General features: G+C 39.3%; 2 pseudogenes; one reads left to right on the top strand and one right to left on the bottom strand.

The window, feature by feature from the left end:
- The first annotated feature begins 601 nt into the window (after positions 1-601).
- On the top strand, positions 602-1732 carry LOC118653302 (annotated as a pseudogene).
- Positions 1733-15871: 14139 nt separating this feature from the next.
- On the bottom strand, positions 15872-16193 carry LOC118654598 (annotated as a pseudogene).
- Between the last annotated feature and the right edge of the window lie 5730 nt (positions 16194-21923).

The raw sequence follows: 21923 nt of genomic DNA, 5'->3' as shown, positions 1-21923 counted from the left end.
GGCCATCCTCACTCCAATTTGAACCAGTGTCTCATGTTTAGTTCCTCCCCTTAGCAAAGGGAAGGATATTTTTGTTATCCCACAAAAAGCAGCTCAGCTGATTACAGAGACCAGTTGTTTTTTTTTGTTTTTGTTTTTGTTTTGTTTTTTTTTTGGGGGGGGGGCAAGCCCACAGCTGGGCTTACTCACTTGGTCCTAGGGCTAAAACTCTGTTTCAGGTTCACCCAAAGCTATCCATAGATATGGTTTACCTTCCTATGTTTCACCCTAGCAGTACTGGTATCTCAGAGACCCCCACACCTTAAAGTCTCTCTAATGCTCTCTGGGGACAATTGTTACCATGACGACATTGTTACATAGCAGGTAATCATCAGTGAAATAGCCTCACCAGGCTCTAGGCTGCCATAAGGAGAAGAAAATTTATGGGTTGAAGATGCGGTGCTTTGGGGTATTGGGGACAACCTGCTAGCTTCAACTGAGTGACAACCTGATAACTTGGGTATCCTTGGGTATCCTTTAGAACTTCCAGAGGAGCCTACTATTTCACCCCGTGGTTAAATGTGCTGGATTTTGGTGAAGTTCAGTAGAACATTCTTCAGGTATGTTTAACCCATACATATTAGACATTTCGGCTGTAGTTTTTGACAATGGATCAGGAGCCTGCAAAGCAGGCCTGTCTGGAGAGACGGTACCCCATCATGTCATCAGTTCTGTCGTGGGGCATCCTCAGTTTAACATGCCGTTATCAGAACCCTATCAGAAAAGCTACATTGTGGGGGGAAATGCCCAGTACAAGTATGAGGCCTTCCAGTTACACTATCCCATTGAGCTTGGGCTGGTAACAGGGTGGGATGACATGGAGAAACTCTGGGAATACCTTTTCGAGTGGGAACTGGGAGTAAAATCCTCTCAACAGCCTGTACTCATGACCGAGACCTCCTTTTAACCCAATGAAGACTCGAGAGAAGATGGCAGAAGTAATGCTTGAGACCTTCAAGGTGCCTTCCTTCTACCTGTCAAACTACGTGGCGGCAGCACTCTATGCCTCTGCCTCTGTCATGGGCCCTGAGGCGGACAGTGGGGAAGGAGTCACTTGCATGGTTCCCGTCTTTGAAGATTACTCCCTGCCTCATGCTATCACCAAGCTCGATGTGGCAGGGAAGGATTTCACAGAGCACCTTGCCCAGCTGCTTCTCACTAGTGGGAGCGTCTTCCCTTACATACTCAACAAGGACTTAGTGGATGACATCAAAGAGAAGCTGTGCTATGTGGCCTTGGATCCAGAGAAAGAACCACATAAGAGCCCAAAGGAAGTCCTGAAAATACCTACTGCCAGATGGGAGTGTCATCTTTGTAGGGGAACAGCGATACCAGGTGCCTGAGATTCTTTTCACACCTCAGCAGCTAGGCACCCACAGCCTGGGGCTCTCAAAAATGGTGGTCAGCAGCATTATGAAGTGTGACATGGACATCCAGAAGAATCTCTGCAGAAATTCTACTGTCTGGGGGCAACACTCTCTTCCCTGGGCTTGAGGAAAGACTTATGAAAGAACTGGAAGAGCTGGCTTCAAGAGGAACTCTCATCAAGATCACAGCTTCTCCCGATAGGTGTTTCTCTGCCTGGATTGGTGCATCCATCATGACTTCTCTGAGCAGTTTCAAACTGATGTGGATCACTTCTGCAGAGTTCCTCGAGTTTGGGATATTTGTCATTTAGAGAAGATGCTTTTAAAGAAGCCACAGCACAAGGAACAGCTGAAGGGTCATATCATAGAAGCAGTAAATGAAGGTGAAATCTTCCCATTGTGTTCAATAAAAGTTATATGACATTTTGGATTTTAGTTCATTTTTGTTGGTGCCACAGTAATTACTGATCCAAGTAGTGATTTTTTTTTGTCAGGGGTTCTCAAACTGGGTTTATTTGAGCAATGGGAGGAACTTGAATCCCTTCATAAATACATGCAAAATATTTGCTTATTTGCATAAGTACAGTTTTCTAGGGGGAGAGAATACACCTTTCAACAGATACTGAAAGCCCTTCAAAACCCAATAGTGTTCAGCACCATCAATGAAAATACCTTTTGATAGATCATAGTAAGTTTCTGTTATTATTTTATTTGTAATTAATGCAGGTTTCTTTGCTCAAGTTCCCATATTGAAGGTAATTTTTCAAAATTTTCTATTTGGTGTCTAAATTTTTTGTTTTTCATAATTAATGCTTTCACAGCAATATTTTCTATAATTTTCATTAGTAGGCATCTTTTTAAGTGGCTCTATTTCACCCTTCCTGTCCTATGAACCTCTTCAATTGTTTTCTCTTCAGAAATACTTGAGGTATATGTTCAGTGTTTACTACAAACACTTGCAGAGTTTGTAGTAAAAGCAGGTGCTTGAGCCTCATGCCCACTTTTTGACTCAGTGGAGTCCCTGGAATCTTCATTTTAATCAAATGTTTCAGTTTTTTTATGTTTTAATTGATTTTCCTTACTATTTTTAAATTGATCTTTATTGTTGAAGGTATTACAGATGCCCCCTCGTTTTTCCCATTGACCCCCTCCATCCCGCATCCACTCCTCCCAGGCCTTCAACATATTATTTTCTGTGTCCATGGGCTATGCATATAAAATTCCCAATCACTCCCCACCGGTCCCCCAGCCCTCCCTCAGAGATTCATCAATCTGTTCCATGTTTCTATTCTCTGGATCTCTTTTGTTCATCAGTTTATTTTGTCTATTATATTTCACATATGAGTGAGATGTGATACTTGTCTTTCTCTGGCTGGCTTATTTCGCTTAGCATAATACTCTCCAGATCTATTCATACTATCTCAAAGAATAAGAGATCCTTCTTTTTTACAGCTGCATAGTATTCCATGTGTAAATGTACCACAGCTTTTTTATCCACTCGCCTATTTATGGGCACTTGGGCTGTTTTAATTGATTTTTAGAAACATAGGAAGGGAGAGGGATAGAAAGATAGAAGCATCAATGGGAGAGGAACATCATTGATTGACTGCCTGCACTCCTGCATGGCCCCTACTGCGCATAGAGTCTGCAACCCAGGCATGTGTCCTGACTGGGAGTCTGAATATACAGATTACAACTAAGCACATATTTTGTGTGCCAAGGGAAACAATTCTAGCTCTTATAAATTTGGAAATTGCCTTTATACCTTCTCTAATTGAGGTTGTACAGTTTCTCTAGTTAAGGCTGACTTTCTGAAAATTGTATGGAATCAAAAATGTGTTTTCCCTCCCTTCCTATCTCATTTTTAGTGCTACTCTGTGCTATATCCAGGTTTGTCAAATACTCAGGGTTTGTAAGCTGTCCTGACTTTCCAAGGAGGTATGCCACCCAGATCTGCCATCCAGCTTGGCATTAGTTACTTAGGGGGGGAAATGACAGAATCAAGTTCCATGTCTTTGGCAACTACATAAAATATTTTCTCCTGCAGTTGGAAAGGAAACCATATTCAGCTTCAAGGAGTGTGCTCTGACCTACCCAAGGCCAGTCCTCTGCACAGTAGTGCTTGCAGACAACAGGCAAACAAGCAAATATAACTGAAAAACAATACCAGGTTGACAAGTTGCTAAAAATGTACCTCATACAGAGATTATGAATAAAAAGAGTATAGCCTCTTTTACAAAGAAGTACCTATAGATTAGAATAATACTAGGATGAAAACTGGCCCTTGCAACTAGGATATCATACTGTTCTTTATGTATAAAGATCTGACAGTCTTTGAATACAGATGACTCATAGAGATGGAACCCAAGAGCTTTTAATTACCTAAGATGGTAAGTCAGGCTTTATCTGCCTTTTCTCTTTTATACACACATATACACACACCTCAGTAAGGAGATGGGATGGAAAAGGGTCTCCAAGAGATCCAAAGCCCATAAGTATGAATAAGAATGCATGTGAATACTGTAATTTATCTATTATATTTAGCCCTTAGTCATAAAATCAGTTTTGAACGGTAACAACCTCACCTCACAAGGGATTCCCATGCTCTTTAAAGTGAAAAAAAAAAACACTAATATGGCTTTGGTTGTTGTGTTTTTTGTTTGTTTGTTTTTTGTCTTTGCAATAGGGAAAAGAGAAAGAGGATGAGAGGAAATAAATGTAATAAATGAAGAATTAAGGTAGCAGGAATTTAAAATTGATAGCATGGTGTGGTAGGAAAAGCACAGGACTAGATGTCAGGTGGCATGGAGTGAAGTCTGATTGCTGCCACTCACTACTTGTACAACTTTGCATAAGTCATTGAACCTTTTTCTGAGCCTATATTCCCTCATCTGTAAACAAAGAAAAAACAGGATCTTTCAAGCATACTTCTCCAGATTATGCTGAGTATCAAATGATTTACGGCACAGGAAAGTAGTTGACCAAACATAAAGTCCTATAAAATAAAGGTGGTTAATGCAATTTTGCTTTTTAAAGAGACCCATAAACCTTGGTGTCTCACTATTGATTGATAAGGACACCAAGGTGAGGTGCAGAAGTTAATGTCTTGGGATATAGGACATATGTAGTAACATCCTGGGGAAAATAGTCTTCATTAACCAGCTGGCTTGTAACTGCCACCACTACCAAATACCCTTTGTTAACAATGCACCTCCAGTATCCATGATCTCCTCAGAAACCTCCAAATCCCAGAAGTTTACAGCTTAAATACTCAATTCAGTTAGTGTTGTATTGGCATACAGTGTCTTTGAATTATCTTTCATGTTCAAGAACTATAATCAACGTTTTAGAAAAACTGTATCTGCTCTTACTCCAGTAAATGTAACATAAAATTCTACATATCTTTATAGGAGCTGTCATTTACCTAGAATTGGTTATCTTTGATAAATTATAAACTGTCCTTAGAAGAGAGGTTTTTAGCCACAACCCATGTAATGAAAAAGAATCAGAGACACCACAAGACACTGATTGTGTCATGGAAGGGTCACTCCTCCTCCTGAGGGTCACAGCAATAAAATGCTCGAGGGACCCTGACTGATCCCATCAAAGTCAGATGGTAGTTTGCTCCTCAGTTTGTCCTTTCTTGTTTTCCTATGTTTTAACTTAGTGCTTTGTTGATACCGTATTGCCTCTTTCTTCCTTTGCAATTCCCTTCACCAGTTTCATGCCATTATCCTCTTTTAAGAGAAACTCCTTTTCTGAGAAGCTTTGCCTATAATCACCTTACCATTGCTATGCATCTTTTCTGACCTGTGAAATGCCTCCTATCAATTTACATTCATTCATTTCAGCAGTTTCTCCTTTTTGCCTTAGCTGCTCACTTTCCATGCTGTCTCCCATTCTCATTTATATGGGATTTCTCTTTCCCATTCACGAAAGGTTGCATTCATTTATTTCCGTGACCTCAGGAAGCCTTGATCCTGACACTCATATGACTATACGCTATTTATTCCTTTTGCAGCATAAATAATTTTGAAAGTTTAGCAGGTGGCTTCCTCACCCCCTTGGGTTGTTAACTCCTTGAAAGAGACTAAAGTTTAAAAGAGCCTAATGTTGCCTGAGTGTTTTAAAAATAGTCATCCCAAATAATACAGGAAAAGGTCCTAGTTCAAGACTAGTTGGATAATGCAAGCTTGAGCCAAAGAGAGCTGGTATAATCTGTAGAGTCAATACAGAACATACTGACTTTCAAAAATACATATAATATTATCCAGTTATTGGTAATTCCAATTTTAGCCAAAATAGATTACTGAATATACTTAGATATGAGTATATACAGGATGTCCCAAAAATGTATACACTCGTTAACAGTTGATAGCTCAATTTTGAAAATAAAATGTATTCTAATAAACACTGCCTTTATAATTATTCAAAGTGTGTGTATATGTTTTGGGGGGACAGGCTGTGTAGCTTCCAAAATGGATATCATATTGAAAAAGCAATCTTCTTCAATTTACAATCTGCTAAACTGAATATCCACAGATGTAACACAAAACCTCTGTCACTTAAATATCATTTATTCTCAGCTTTTACTTCCAGTTCTCTGATATTTGTATGCATTGTTTTTAATGTCCAGATCTCATTTGGGTCATATTATATGAACTTTGCAACTGCCCCCATGGCTAATGAAACACTGTAATTAAAGATCTAAATTTATCTTTAATGAATCTTTGTATAATTTGAGAGAAATATCCAATAGGCTATTGAGCACCATGAAGGTAGTCATTGAGAATTGTTATCCTCTACTCACAATTTGACCCTCTCGGAGAAAGTGTACTAATACTTTAATGGGCTTGATTTCATTTAATAAATAGCTCTTTAGTGAATCATTTCTGTTATCAAAATTAGTATGACATTTTATGATAATTATATCAAAACCACATGATAGCATAATCCAAACAAATCCCAAATGATGGACATTCTACAAAATACCTGACCGGCACGCCTCAAAACTGTCAAGATCATAAAAACAAGGAAAAGTCTGAGAAGCTGTCACAGCCAAGAGGAGCCTAAGAATACATGAAAACTAAATGCAATGTGATAACCTAAATAGAGTTCTAGAACAGAAAACAGGAAATTAGGTAAAAATAAAGGACATGGGAATCAATTGTGGACCTTGGTTAATAATAATATATTGATATGTGTTCATTAACTGTGATAGATGTATCATATTAACTTAAATGCTATTAAGAGGACATGGTGGACATAGTGTATAAGGGAACTCCCTTTAGTATCTTTGCAATTTTTCTGTAAATATCAAAATAACACTAAATTTTTTTGGAAAATGTTTATTTAAAATACAATGTCTGCAAACAATGAAAGATAACCAGGCACAAAATAGATATTTCAATGTAAGAGAGAAAAGGCATAAATGACAGATAAAAGAGGAGATTCACAAACTTACATAAAATAAGATTAAAAGGTATAATACAAATATGCTTAATATTCTCATGGATGTAAGCTCCTTAACTTGAAATTTTAGCAAGGAACTTGACACAACAAAAATAACACAATATTATTAACTACTAGAGGCCTGGACTATGAAAATTCATGCACTAGAGGAGAGGGTCCCTCAGCCTGGCTTGCCCCTTCTCACAGTCTGGGAGCCCTCAGGGGCGGGAGGCGACCTGGCGATCAGGGCAAGGTGATGCCCCCATAACACCTCTGCTGCTGCCACTGCCAGCAGCACAAGCCTCAGCTATCCCTGGTTACCTAAGCCTAAGGTGGCCCTGGGCAGCAGGGCAGCCGGGCAGCCGCCATCCATGGCTTGCCTGTGCCTCAGGCTGGCCCTAGGCAGCTGGGTAGCTGACATCCAAGGCTTGTCTGCACCTTGGGCCAGCCCTGGGCAGCTGGGGAGCTGAGGGCAGGTCCAGCCACACTGTGTGCCTTGCCGCCCCCTGCCTGGCTAGGCTGAAAGGAGTGTGGGACTCCAGTGGCAGGTACAAGAAGTGGCCAGACCCGCCTGAGGGTGTCTGCCATCCCTCCCCCTGGTGGAGCTAAAAGGACTGGGGGACTCCGGCGGGGCTGAGGACACTGGGCGCTGCCATCTTGTGGTTATGGGTGCCACCATCTTTGTGAGGGTGTGATGGTCAATTTGCATATTTTCTCTTTATTAGACAGGACAGTCACTGTGCTGTATATTAGGTCTCCAGAATGTATTCATCTTGTAACTGAAAGTCTGTACACTTTAAAAGTATTTCATTTTAATTTTTTTAACAGTATCTTCTATTCCACCCCCAGCCTATGGTAAGCACCATTCTATTTTCTGTTCCTATAAAATTTGCTGACAGAGTAAATCTAAAGTGTTCTTAACACATACACACATACACATACACACACACAAATGGCAACTATGGGAAGTAATGGATTTGTTAATTAGTTTGACTGTGTTAGTCATTTCACAATGAATATATATATCAAAACCACATTTTTCACCAACTATACTCAATTTTTATTTGTTAACAAATTACATTTTAAAAGCACGTAAGTTTGAAAAAGAATTAAATAAAACCTACGTGAATTATGAGATTTCATTAAAATAAACAATCCATGCCTCACTGGAGTTCTAGAAGAAAAATAGAGGGAGAAAGGAACAAAAATTATATTTAAAGAAATAATGGCTGAGAGAAATTCCAAAATCTGGGGTGAGATTTGGACCTAAAAAGATCTTCTCCAGGATACATTATAATAACTGCCTTAAAACAGTGTGTGTGGGGGGGGGGGGAGGGGGGCGTTTACAAGCAGCAAAAGAAAAGAATCATTTACATATGAAGGAACCTCCATATGGCTATCAGTGGATTTCTAGGCAGAAACCTTGCATTCCAGGAAAGCTCGGAAGATATATTCAAAGTGTTGAAACATCCAACCAGAAATACATTTCCTGGAAAAGTTATCCTTCAAAAATGAAGGTGAGCTAAAGAATTTCTAAGACAAACAATACCTGAGCAAGTGCATCACCACTAGACCTGCTTAAAAGATATGCTAAAAGGACAATAATTAATAAAATGAAAAGATATGAAACATACTGCTAAAGATAAGTATGTACTCAAATTCAGAATACTCCAATACTGCAATACTGGTGGTATGTTAATCACTAAAAAAAAGATAATCACGACAAAAATAACACAATATTATTAACTACTAGAGGCCCAGTGCATGAAAATTCTGCAATATTAGTGGTGTGTTAATCACTTAACTCTAGTATAAATGTTAAAGGACAAAAGTATGAGAAATAACTATAGCTAAAATAATGTATTAATGATTACAAAATATAATATATGCAAATTATGACATCAAAACCAAATATCAACAGGGGAATAAAGGATAGAGTTTTTGTATACAATTGAATTAAAGATGTTATCAACTTAAAATATATAAAAGTATATATATTTCAAGATTTAAAAAATCACAAAGAGAGCAAGAGAGGAATAAAAGTACAAAGAAACTATAAAATAGCCAGAAAACAATAACGTGTCATTGGTAAGTCCTTACATATCAATACTTACTTTAAATGTAAATGGCTTAAATTCTCCAGTCAAAAGGCATAAAGTGACTGAATAGATTTTTAAAAAGACCTCATTTTATGCTTCCTACAAGAGACTCACTTCAACTTTAAGGAAACACATAGGCTCCCTATGAAGGGATGGAGAAAGATATTCTGTGCAAACGGAAACCAAAAGACAAGGGTAGCTACAGTTATATGAGACAAAGAGACTAAGTCAAAAACTGTAACATCAGAAAAAGAAGACCATTAGATAATGATAAAGAGGCCAATTAATAGAGAATAAAACAATTTGTAAAAATATATGCACCTAAAATGAGAGCACTTAAATATATTAAGTAAATTATAACTGATTTGAAGGGGGAAATAGATAATATTACTATAAATAGTATGAGACTTCAATATCTCATATTCAATACTGGATATATCATCCAGACAGAAAATCAATAAAGAAATATTGGATTGGAACTACTGTAGATCAAATTAACCTGACAGACATCTACAGAATATTTGACACAAGAGCAGCAGAATAAAAATTATTTTCAAGAGCACATGGAACATTATCCAGGATAAAATATTTGTTAGGTCACAAAACAAGTCTTATCAAATTTAATAAGACTGAAATCATACCAAGCATCTTTTCTGATCACAATGGTATGAAACTAGAAATCAATAATAGGAGGAAAACTTGAAAATTTACAATAGGTAGAAATTAAACAACATACACCTGAACAACCATTAGTTAAAAAAAGAAATCAAAGCAAATTAAAAAATATGAAACAAAAATAGAAACATATCATACCAAAACTTATAAAACACATCAAAACCAGCTCGAAGAGGGAAATTTATTGAGATAAATGTCTACGTTAAGTAATTAGAAAAACAACAAATTATGACCAAAATTAGCAGAGGGGATGAAATAACAAAGATAAAAGTAGAAATAAATAAGAGACCAAAAATAATAATAGAAAAGATTAACAAAATTAAGAGTTTATTTTTTGAAAGGATAAACAAATTTGATAAAACTTTAGCTAAACTAAGAAACAAAGAAATTTCAAATAAATAAAAGCAGACATGAAAGTGGAGGCATTGCAACTGATAACACAAATACAAAGACTCATTAGAGACTACTATAAATAATTATTCCCCAACATTTTGGATAACCTAGAAGAAATAGATAAATTCCTATAAACATCTAACTTATCAAGACTGAATCATGAAGAAATAAAACTTCCGAACAGATCAATAATGAGAACGAAGACTGAGAAATAATAAAAAAAACCCTTCAAACAAATAAAAGCACAGTAGCATATGGCATCACAGGTAAATCTGAGCAAACATTTAAAGAATTAATGCCGCCCTAGCCAGTTTTGCTCAGTGGATAGAGCATCAGCCTGCAGACTTAAGAGTCCTGGGTTTGATTCCAGTGAAGGGCATACTAGTATGCCCGGGTTGTGGACTCAATCCCCACACAGTGTGGGGTGTGCAGGAGGCATCCAATCAATGAGTCTCTCTCATCATTGATGTTTCTGTCTCTCTCTCCCTCTCCCTTCCTTTCTGAAATAAATAAAAACATATTTTTTAAAAAAGTATGAATGCCAATTCTTCTTAAAACTCTTCCAAAAATTTTCAGAGGAGAGAACACTCCAAAAATCATTTTATGAGGTCAGCATTATCGTGATACCAAAGCCAGATAAGAACACTTCAAGAAATAAAAACAACAGGCTAATATTCCTGATAAATACATATGTAAAAATTATCTTTTTATTTTTCTCACTCAAGGATATGTTTCTATTGATTTGAGAGAGAGAAAAAGAGAGAGAGAGAGAAATGCCAATGTGAGAGAGAACCATTGATGGGTTGTCTCCCATATACACCCCAACATGGGGATCAAACCTGCAACCTAGGTATGTGCCCTGACTGTAAACCGATCCACAACCTTTTGGTGTATAAGACAACACTCCGTCCAACTGAGCCACCCAGCCAGGGGAAGATGTAAAATTTCTTAATAAAATACTAGCCAACCAAATTCACCAGCAAATTAACAAGATCATATGTCAGAATCAGGTGGGATTTATCCCTGGAATGCAAGAGTAATTCAACATACATAAATCAATAAATGTGATATACTACATTAACAGAAGAAAAGATAGAAATCATGATTTTAAAAATCATGATCATCTCAATAGATTCAGAAAAGGTATATGACAAAATTCACCATTGTTTCATAATAATAAAAAGTCAACAAATTTGGTATAGAAGGAACACAACTCAACATAATAAGGCATTATGTCAAGTTCACAGCTAATATTACACTAAATGGTGTAACGTTGAAAACTTTCACTCTAAAATCAGAAACAAGATAAGAGTGCCCACTCTCACCATCCTTATTTAATACTAGAGGTCTGGTGCATGAAATTCGTGCATAGGGTGGAGGTCCTTTAGCCCTGCTTGCACCCTCTCACAATCCGGGACCACTGGCTCCTAACTGTTTGCCTGCTGGCCTGCCTGATTGCCCCTTACCACTCTGCTTTCCTGCCTCATAGCCCCTAACCTCTTGCCTGCCTGCCTGATTGCCCCTAACCACTCTGCCTGCCTGCCTGCCTGATCGCCCCTAATCACCTCTGCCTGCCTGCCTGATCACCCCTAACCACTCGCCTGCCTGCCTGATCGCCCCTAACTACTCTGCCTACCTGATCGCCCCAACTGCTCACCTGCCTGCCTGAGTGCCCTTAACTGCTCGCTTGCCTGATTTGCCCGTAACCACTCACCTGCCTGCCTCATTGCCCCTAACCCCTCTGCCTGCCTGCCTGATTGCCCTTAACTGCTTGCCTACATGCCTGATCACCCCTAACCACCTCTGCCTAAGCCCCACCACCACAGCTTCATCTGGAAGGACGTCTGGAAGGTCATTTGCTTATCTGGTCTAATTAGCATATTACACTTTTATCATTATAGATAGTTGCCTTGCTCCCAGCTGTAAGGAACTGCTTGTCATAGAGATAGAAAAGTTTTATTTTTACTCTTGATTATGGCAATTAACTGATACAGATGGCCACCAAAAAGGTGACTTACCAAAGGGTGTATAGCAAATAGTGCTGTTAAGTCCTCTTCCATGAAAATGTGCATGTTGTGCATTGTATCTGCCTGGCTACATAAAAGAGTGAAGTTTCTGTCTTTGCAATCATATGAGCGAATTGTGTAAGACACCAGCCCAGTCTGGTTTGGTGCTCACAGAATAATGGAGCTCTTTTTTTTTTCTTTACTCCATTGGTGGAGATTTCCTAGAAGTTGCAGGATTTTAATTTTCCCTCAACATTCTGAATTTACTTATGTCTCTCACCTTTGCTTTCCCTCCATCCCCAACCCTCAACAGTAACTTGCTCCAGACTAAATTTGCTCGAGTGTCTAGGAGATGGCACAATGTGTCCACCACCAGAACTACGATTCCCAGCATTCCTGGTACTCCCCACGCTCTCCGCTTCCACTTCCAGTCAGGGGCCACGACCAGAACCACAAGTCCCATGCAGGCCTGGTCGCTCCCAACAGGCCTCCCCTGCCCGCCTTCTTGTGATTATATGGGGCGGCCATCTTGTGACACAAGGGTGTGAGGGTCAATTTGCATATTACCTCTTTATTTCATCCTATCTAATAAAAGAGAAGCATGGTAATTAGCCGTACATTTGGCTAATTACCCTTTCCATTGGCTAATCAGGGTGATATGCAAATTAACTGCCAGCCAAGATGGCGGCCAGCAGCCAGGCAGCTTGAAGCTAACATGAGGCTTGCTTGCTTCAGTGACGGAGGACTCCAACGTTCCCCACCTGCCTCTGCAGGCCTCTGAGCTGGCAGTTTGAAACATTGTTACAAATATAGAAGCTAAACAAAACCCCAGAAACCTGCTTTCAGCCTCCGGGATCTCAGAGCTGGAGTTGATACAGTGTTTTGATTATAGAACCCAAACAAACCAGATAGCTGCTTTCAGCAGCCGAGGCCTCAGAGCTGGAGCCAGAGCTAAAGCTGGCCCAGAATAAAAAAAAAGGAAAAAAGGAGCAGTTGGGAGCTTCAGTCACCCGCCAGCCTGAAAACAGCCCTCAGCCCCTCACCCAGACTGGCCAGGCACCCTAGTGGGGACCCCACCCTGAAGGGTGTGTGACCAGCTGCAAACAGCCATCAGCCCCTCACCCAGGCTGGCCAGGCACCACAGTGGGGACCCCCACCCAGATCCAGGACACCCTTCAGGGCAAACCAGCCGGCCCCCACACATGCACCAGGCCTCTATCCTATATAGTAAAAGGGTTATATGCCTCCCAGCACCGGGATCAGCATGACAGGGGGCAGCGCCCAAGCCCCCTGATCGCCCTGTGGCTCTATGTGTGACAGGGGGCAGGGCCACAACCTCCCTATCCGCCCTGCTCTCTTCATGACAGGGGAAGGCGCCCCAACCCCCTGATCAGCCCTGCTCTGTGCCTGATAGGGGGAAGCTCACCAACCCCCTGATCGCCCTGCGGCTCTGTGTGTGACAGGGTGTGGCGCCCCAACCCCCTGATCGGCCCTGCTCTGTGTGTGACAGGGTGCAGTGCCCCAACGCCCCCCCCCCCCACGGGCCCTGCTCTGTGTGTGATGAGCTAGAGCCATAACCTCCCCATCAGCCCTGCCCTGAGTGTGAGAGTGGCGGTGCCCCAACCCCCTGATCCGCCCTGCTCTGCGTGTGACAGGGGGTGGTGCCCCAACTCCCCTATCAGCCCTACTCTGTGAGTGACGGGGGGAGCTCCTCAACCCCCTGATCAGCCTTGCTCTGTGCGTGACAGGGGGGAGCTCCCAAACCCCCTGATTGACCCTGCTCTGTGCGTGACAGGGGGCAGCGCCCCAACCCCCTGATTGGCCCTGCTCTGTGCGTGACAGAGGGTAGTGCCGCAACCTCCCCATGGACTCTGCCTTGAGTGTGACAGAGGGCGGTGCCCCAACCCCCCCATCGGCTCTGCTCTGAGCCTGACCAGGGGCTGCACCTAGGGATTGGGCCTGCCCTCTGCCACCCGGGAGCAGGCCTAAGCCAGCAGGTCGTTATCTCCCGAGGGGTCCCAGACTGCGCGAGGGCACAGGCCGGGCTGAGGGACCCCCACACCCCCCCGAGTGCACAAATTTTTGGGCACTGGGCCTCTAGTATAGTATAATACTAGAAGTTCTATCCAGAGCAATTGGTCAAGAAAATATAATACATCCAAATAAAAAAGAGTAAAATTGTCTCTAATTGCAACTAAAATGATCTTATATACAGAAAATACTAAAGACAAGATCAAAAAAGGTCAGGACTAGTAAACTAATTCAGTAAAGTTGCAGAATACAAAATCAATATGCAAAAATCAATTCGGTTTCTATATAACAATGCACTATCTGAAGAAGAAATATAGAAGCCACCTCATTTAAAATAGCATAAAAACAATATACTAATTAGGCATAAAGTAAACCAAGGAGGTGAAAGATACACTGAAAACAAGAAAATACTGATGAAAGACATTAAAGATACAAATAAATAGAAACATATTCTGTTTTCATGGATCAAAATAATTAACATTGCTAAAATTTCCATACTATCTAAAGCCATCTACAGATTCAATGTAATCCCTATAAAAAATTCAATGGCGTTTTTCACAAAAATAGAAAAAATACAATTCTAAAATTTATATGGACACCTCAAGACCATGAATAGCCAAAGTAATCCTGAGAAAAAAGAACAAAGCTGGAGGCATCAGACTTCCTGGTTCCAAAACATATTACAAAGCCTTAGTAACAAAGAGTATGGTACTAACATACAAACACATAGACCAATGGTACAGAATAGAGAGCCCAGAAATTATGCATGTAAGGTAAACTAATCTTTGACAAGAGAGCCAAGAATGGTGAATAGAGAAAGGATAGTCTCTTCAATAAATGGCATTGTGAAAACTGAGTATTCACAAATCCTATATAATTAGAGAGGGATATGCTAATTATCCCAGATATGCTAATTAGTCAAGACTGAATATGCTAATTAGTCATGACCAGTATGCAAGTTGCCCATCACTCCAACATACAAGATGGCTGCCCCCATGTGATCAAAGATGGCCTCCCCCATGTGGCCACAAGATGGCTCTCACAAGATGGCCTGCAGGGGAGGGCAGTTGTGGGTGATCAGGCCAGCAGGGGAGCACAGTTGGGGGGACCAGGCTGGCAGGGGAGGGCAGTTGGGAGCAACCGGAACGGCAGGGGAGGGCCGTTAGGGGCGACCAGGCTGGCAGGGGAGGGCATTTGGGGGTGATTGGGCTGGTAGGGGAGCGGTTAGGAGGTGATCAGGCAGGCAGGCAGGTGAGTGGTTGGGAGCCAGCAGTCCTGGATTGTGAGAGAGATGTCCAACTGCCTGTTTAGGCCCGATGTCACAGGGATCAGGCCTAATCAGGAAGTCAGACATCCCTCGAGGGGTCCCAGATTGGAGAGGGTGCAGGCTGGACTGAGAGACACCCCCCAGTGCATGAATTTCGTGCACTGGACCTCTAATAAAATAATAAAATTGTACCCATATCTTGCACCATTCTTAAAAATTAACTTGAAATAGATTAAAGATTTAAATGTAAGACCTAAAATGGTAAGACTCCTAGAAGATATCATAGGGAAAGGCTACTTAACACTGGTCTTAACAATGATATTTTTGGATAGAACACTAGATGTACAAGCAATAATAACAAAAATAAACTAGTAAAACACTACATCAAATTTAAAAGCTTCAAAATAGCAAGACAATCAACAGAGTAAGAAGGTAACCTATGAAATGGGGAAAAAATATTTACAAAATTGACATCTGATAGGTTAATTTTTTTAAGTGAACATATCAAGATTTTATTGTCATATAATAAAAAAAATATGAAGCTTAGAACTGGATCACTTCGTCCTTTATCTTCTTATCTCCTCCCAGTTCACAATGCTTGCATCTCTTAACAGCCAGCATTCTCTTAGATCTGCAGTTAGGATCAATGCATTCAAGCTTCAGCACAATCTTCTTTGTAGTTTTAGCCTTTTTTTGGAAAATCAGCTTAATCTGCCCACCATAGCCACTCTGCTCCCTGTCATAACGCCGCTTTCCCCTGCACATACAGAGAATCCTTGCCCTTCTTGTACTGTGTTACTTTGTGGGGTTGGTGCTTGCCACGCTTCTTACTGAAAGTTCGGCGGGTTTTAGGAACATTCACCATGTTTGTGAGAGCGCTATTGGCAGGAAAAAACTGATAGGTTAATTTTTAAAATATATAAGGAACTCTGACAACTCAATAGTAAAAAAATAAAAACAAAGCAAACAAACTAATAACCCGATTAAAAATGGGCTAAGGTCTTGAATAGACATTTCTCTAGGGCAGACATAAAAAGGGTCAGCAGGTATGTGAAAAAAAATGTCACTAATCACCAGGGAAGCTCAAATCAAAACAACAATAAGATAACACCTCATTCTTGTCCAGATGATGATTATAAAAAGCAAACAAACAAATATTGTCAAGAATGTGGCGAAATGGAAATCCGTGCACATTGTTGGTGGGAATACAAAATGTTGCACATTGTTGGTGGGAATACAAAAGGTTGCAGCTAAGATGGATAACAGTATGGAGTTTCCTCAAAAAATTAAAAATAGAACTACCATATAATCTGGCAGTATCATGTCTAGGTATTTAATTAAAATTATTTAAATTACAATTAAAATTATATCTCAAAGAGATATCAGCACTCTGTTCATTACAGCACTATTTACAACAGCCAAGATGTGGGAACAACCTCTATGTCTCTTGACAGATGAAAGAATAAAGAAAATGTGGCCCTGGAAAGTGCTGCTCAGTAGTTAGAGGATCAGGCCATGCACAGAAGGGTAGTGGGTTTAATTCCTGGTCAAGGGCATGTACCTGAGTTGCAGGCTAAATGCCCACCTGCAGTGGAGCATGGTCAAGAAGTAACCAATCACTGTTTCTCTCTCTCCCCCCACCCCCTTCCATTCTCTCTAAAAATCAATGGAAAAAAATATCGTCAGGTGAGAGTTAAAAAAAAAAAAAAGAACGAAAATGTGGTATATACAGTGGATTACAATTCAGCTTTAACAAAAAGGCAATTCTGCAATATATGACAACATGGATGAACCTTAAACAAATATGCTAAGTAAAACAACCCAGTCACAAAAAGACAAATACTGCACAATTCCACTTATATCAAATGTCTAAAATAGTCAAATTCATGTAATGAAAGAGTGGAATGGTTGCCACAGACAAGAGGCAGGGATAAATAGGGAGTTTACTAATCAATGGGCATAACATTTTAGTCAAGCAAGATGAATATTCTCTAGAGATCTGCTGTACAAAATTGTACGTATAGTCAACAGTAATATATTGTACACTTAAAATTTCTTAGGAAGATAGTTCGCATGTTAATTGTTCTCACTACAATAAAATAAAACAAGTCAAGGATGGATGTTATAATTTCTAGGTTAATTACCAATAGAACAACAAAAGAATATATAAGTACAAATGGGAAAATAGAAATAAAAATCAATCAACCCAAAAGTACATTTTAAAAAGAAAACTGAAAATAGAACAAAACAAATTAAAAGCACACAGTAAAGTAATAGATTTAAACCCAAATACACAAGTAACTGCATTGACTTGCTAATGAATGAAGTCAACATTTTAAGTAAAAGAAACAGACTCACAAATAGTATTTTTAAAAAGATGCTGTGTAGAAGAGACATATCTGCCACAAAAAAAAATATAGAATATTTGAAAGTAAGATGATTGGAAAAGATACAATATTCAAAAATAACCTATAGAATGTGGATGTAGTTTTATTAACATCAGACACAATAGATCATCATGCAAAAAGCATCATTATAGGTAGTAACAATAAGTGATAAACCCAGTCTAAACTTAATGCGGTCTTTAATATGCAAAGCAAAAGTCACAGAACTTGAGCTACTAAAATATGCATAAACACAAAGAGGAAATCCAAATGGCCAGTAAATATTTGAAAAAGTGTTCATCTCAATAATAATCAAGAAAAAGAAAATTAAAATTATAATGAAACACTACTAGACACATACCAGAAGAGCTAACATTTAAAAGACTGATGCCGAAACCGGTTTGGCTCAGTGGATAGAGCGTCGGCCTGCGGACTGAAGGGTCCCAGGTTCGATTCCGGTCAAGGGCATGTACCTTGGTTGCGGGCATATCCCCAGTGGGAGATGTGCAGGAGGCAGCTGATCGATGTTTCTCTCTCATCGATGTTTCTAACTTTCTATCTCTCTCCCTTCCTCTCTGTAAAAAATCAATAAAATATATTTAAAAAAAATAAAAATAAAAAAATAAAAGACTGAAAATAACAAATATTGATAAATATGAAGGGCAACATAAAATCTCATACATTGTTGGTAATATATGTAAATTGGTACCACTATATTGAAAAAAATCACTATTACCTTAAATATGAATTTAAAATATATTCCATGACTACAATGTTCTATTTTATCATTCAAAAATATTTTTGAGAGTGAAATGGAGTGCTATATATAATTATGCCAGGACAATAAATACTATTAACCAGAACTGATTAAGCAAACCAGTATAGTATGCAGTCTCTATATCCATGATCCCACAGTTCTCATTCTTAAGTATATATCCAACAGAAATGCATGTGCTTATACAACAGGTGTATTAGTCATAAAAGCTAAAAACTGGAATGAACTCAATGTCTATTTACTGGAGAACAATGTGGTGTATTCACCAAAAAACAACAACAAAGAACAAGCTAGATCAATACGCAACAACATGGATGAGCCTCAGAAGTATTGAACAAAAAATAAAAGCCAGATACAAAATACATAGAGTTCAAAAAATAGGCAACACTATGGATCTTAGGAATATAAACTTAAGCGGCAAAACTATAAAGAAAATTAAGGAAGTAATGACCATAAATGTTATAATAATGGTTATCTGTAATGACGAATGAAGGATTAATACTTGGAAGAGGGCACAGGTGACTTCTGGAGAGTATGATGGCCTTCATTCTCTTCATCTGAGCTGCGTGGTAATTACACATGTTTACATTGTGAAAATTCGTGAGCTCTATATTTTGTTTTGTACACTCTTCTGTATGTGTATTATATTATGCAACAGAATTTTTAAAAAGAAAATACCTGGTGCTGAGCAAGGAATTACCAAGTAATAATGTATAGAGAGAGGGAGGGGTTGGTACTGAAATCCAGTCTTCAATCATAATAAAAGATATTCTTGAACAGCAATATCTTAGCCTTACTTTTGCTTTAAAAATAAATTATAAAACAAACAGCATTTACAACAAAAATCCCACTAAAAAGTTATCCCTTGAGAAGCTGAATTCAATATTATACTGGAGTATTGAGAAGCCTCATCCAAGGTTTTTTACATAACAAATATATCGAAGGAACCTGTTTATATTATAATCTGAACCCTCAGAATGGAACCTCATAGCCATGTTAGAATGAGACTTAGGTGTACTTTGCCCATCTTTCTGAATAAACAGGAATATACTTATTTTTTTTTTCACGCTGGATATGGCCAAACAAGATAAACCAAAAATTATGCCAAAAGGGGTCCTTTCTCTTCCACACCTGACCTCCATAAACCTCAGAGATATCTCTGAAAGTGTTCCAAGAGATGTTACTACCATTCTATCATTTTCTAAGTAAATAGAACAGATTTGATTAAAGCCTTAATTTTATGAGATTTATTTGTCTGCTTTCACAGGAGGTAAAATGTGCCAAATTCTTACTTCATTTTCACTCTAAGGTTTAAATATGAATAACCATTCATCTAAGTGTTGGACCATACTGTACAGAACCACTTAAAGCCCAGGGATATGTGACGCATGCTAATGGCTTCCCTTTGTCTATGAGAAAATGTTACTTGCAACATGCTGACCACTTTGTATTGGTGAAGACAAAGGAAAAAGAAAAGATATCTCAAAGGAAATTTAGCTCTGTCCTTTTAACATGCATGGAATCAGCATGTTGAGAAATTTTGAAAACACATTTCCTTAGGGAATCTTCAAAAACTACTAGGGACAAGTTCTCTATTAAAAATTAAATTTGTATTTCTAATGAACTATCTTATTTTGATACATTATGTGAATTTTCTGATATTCTAAAGTAGCTTTTAAAATTTTGAATTCATAAAATGTTAAATACCGGATATTTTTACTTATCCAAAGACCCCTGAGGAAAAAAATTAAATTTGCACTTTCAAGGGACCAATCAAGAAATGTTTTCACGCCCAGTCCATGTGGTTCAGTGGTTGAGCATTGACCCATGCACCAAGAGGTCGCAGGTTCAATTCTCAGAGGGCACATGTCAGAGTTGCAGGCTTGATCCCCATTGGGGGTGTGCAGGAGGCAGCGATCAATGATGTTTCCCCTTCTTCGATGTTTCTATCTCTCTCTTCCTCTCCCTCTCTCTCTAGAAAAAAATCAATAAAAATATTTTTTAAAAATATTTTTGCTAAAAAGGACAATTTGGGAAATCATCAGCATTTGAATAAGGATTATCCTATATAATAAAAGACTACTATGCTAAGTGTCCAGTCATCCAGTCGGCTGTTCAACCAATCAAAGCATAATATGCTAATGATATGCTAAGGCCACTTGCTATGATATGCACTGACCACCAGGGGGCAGACACTCTGACTGGTAGGTTAGCTTGCTGCTGGGATCCAGCCAACTGGGACTGAGTGAGATGGGCCGGACACACCCTGGAGCCATCCCGCGGTCCCTCCCTAGCTGGCCAACCACCCGCATCCCTCCCCAGCCCCGATCATGCATTGATGGGGTCCCTGAACCTGGTATGCACCCTCTCGTAATTCGGGACCCCTCGGGGGATGTTGGAGAGCCAATTTCGGCCCAACAGCGAAACAACCGGTCACTATGATGTGCACTGACCACCAGGGGGCAGATGCTTAATGCAGATGCTGCCCCTTGGTAGTCAGTGCACTCCCACAGGGGGAGCCCCACTCAGTCAGAAGCCAGGTTCAGTGCACTGGCAGTGACGGGAGCCTCTCCCGCCTCCGTGGCAGCACTAAGGATATCTGACTGACGGCTTAAGCCTGCTCCCTGTGGACATCCCCCAAGGGCTCCAGGACTGCGAGAAGGCGAAGGCCAGGCTTAGGGTCCCCCCCTCGAGTGCATGAACTTCATGCACCAGGCCTCTAGTAGTTTAAAGAATACTGTATCAATGTTTGCTTTGACAATTGTAATATGGTTATGTAAAAGATTTCCTTGATTTTAGGAAACACACTTTGAAGATTTAGGGGTAAATATAAATAATTACTCTCAAACAATTTAGAAAAAATCTATTTATATCTATCTATAGGAAGAGAAAGAGAAAGAAAGAGAAAGAGAAAGAGAAAGAGAAAGAGAAAGAGAAAGAGAAAGAGAAAGAGAAAGAGAAAGAGGAAAAGAGAAAGAGAACAAATGTAGTAAAATCAACATTTGGGAAATCTGAGTGAAGGGTATATAGAAATTCTTTGCACTATTTTTGCAACTTTTCCATAAGTCTAAATTTATTTCAGAATATAAAGTTAGAAATAAATGAGCTCATGAGCCAAGGTCTAAAATTAAGAAGCATTATGTCACTCTTTATAAACAAATAAAAGTGTTTACCACCCAAGTCTTCTTCTATATCCATTTAGCCCAGAAAAGGAGTTTTAAGAATGAAACATATCCATAATTTTTTAACTGAAGATTTTTTTTAAGTTATTTTTTTTCTCTTTCATCACACTTCTTTGTCTGTAAAATTATTTCCTCCTTGGAGAAGTACGGAAAAAATATCCTTTACAAACCAGTAACACTTTGTGGTATTTTCCATAAAATGATTTATGACCTAACTGATTAATTTAACCTCTTTCATGAATTTATAGCACCTA

The sequence above is a fragment of the Myotis myotis genome, unplaced genomic scaffold (genome assembly GCF_014108235.1).
Source record: "Myotis myotis isolate mMyoMyo1 unplaced genomic scaffold, mMyoMyo1.p scaffold_m19_p_4, whole genome shotgun sequence".
In the NCBI taxonomy this organism is placed as follows: domain Eukaryota; kingdom Metazoa; phylum Chordata; class Mammalia; order Chiroptera; family Vespertilionidae; genus Myotis; species Myotis myotis.
Note: the sequence above shows the minus strand (reverse complement) of the source record. Positions and strands in the feature narration are given on the sequence as shown.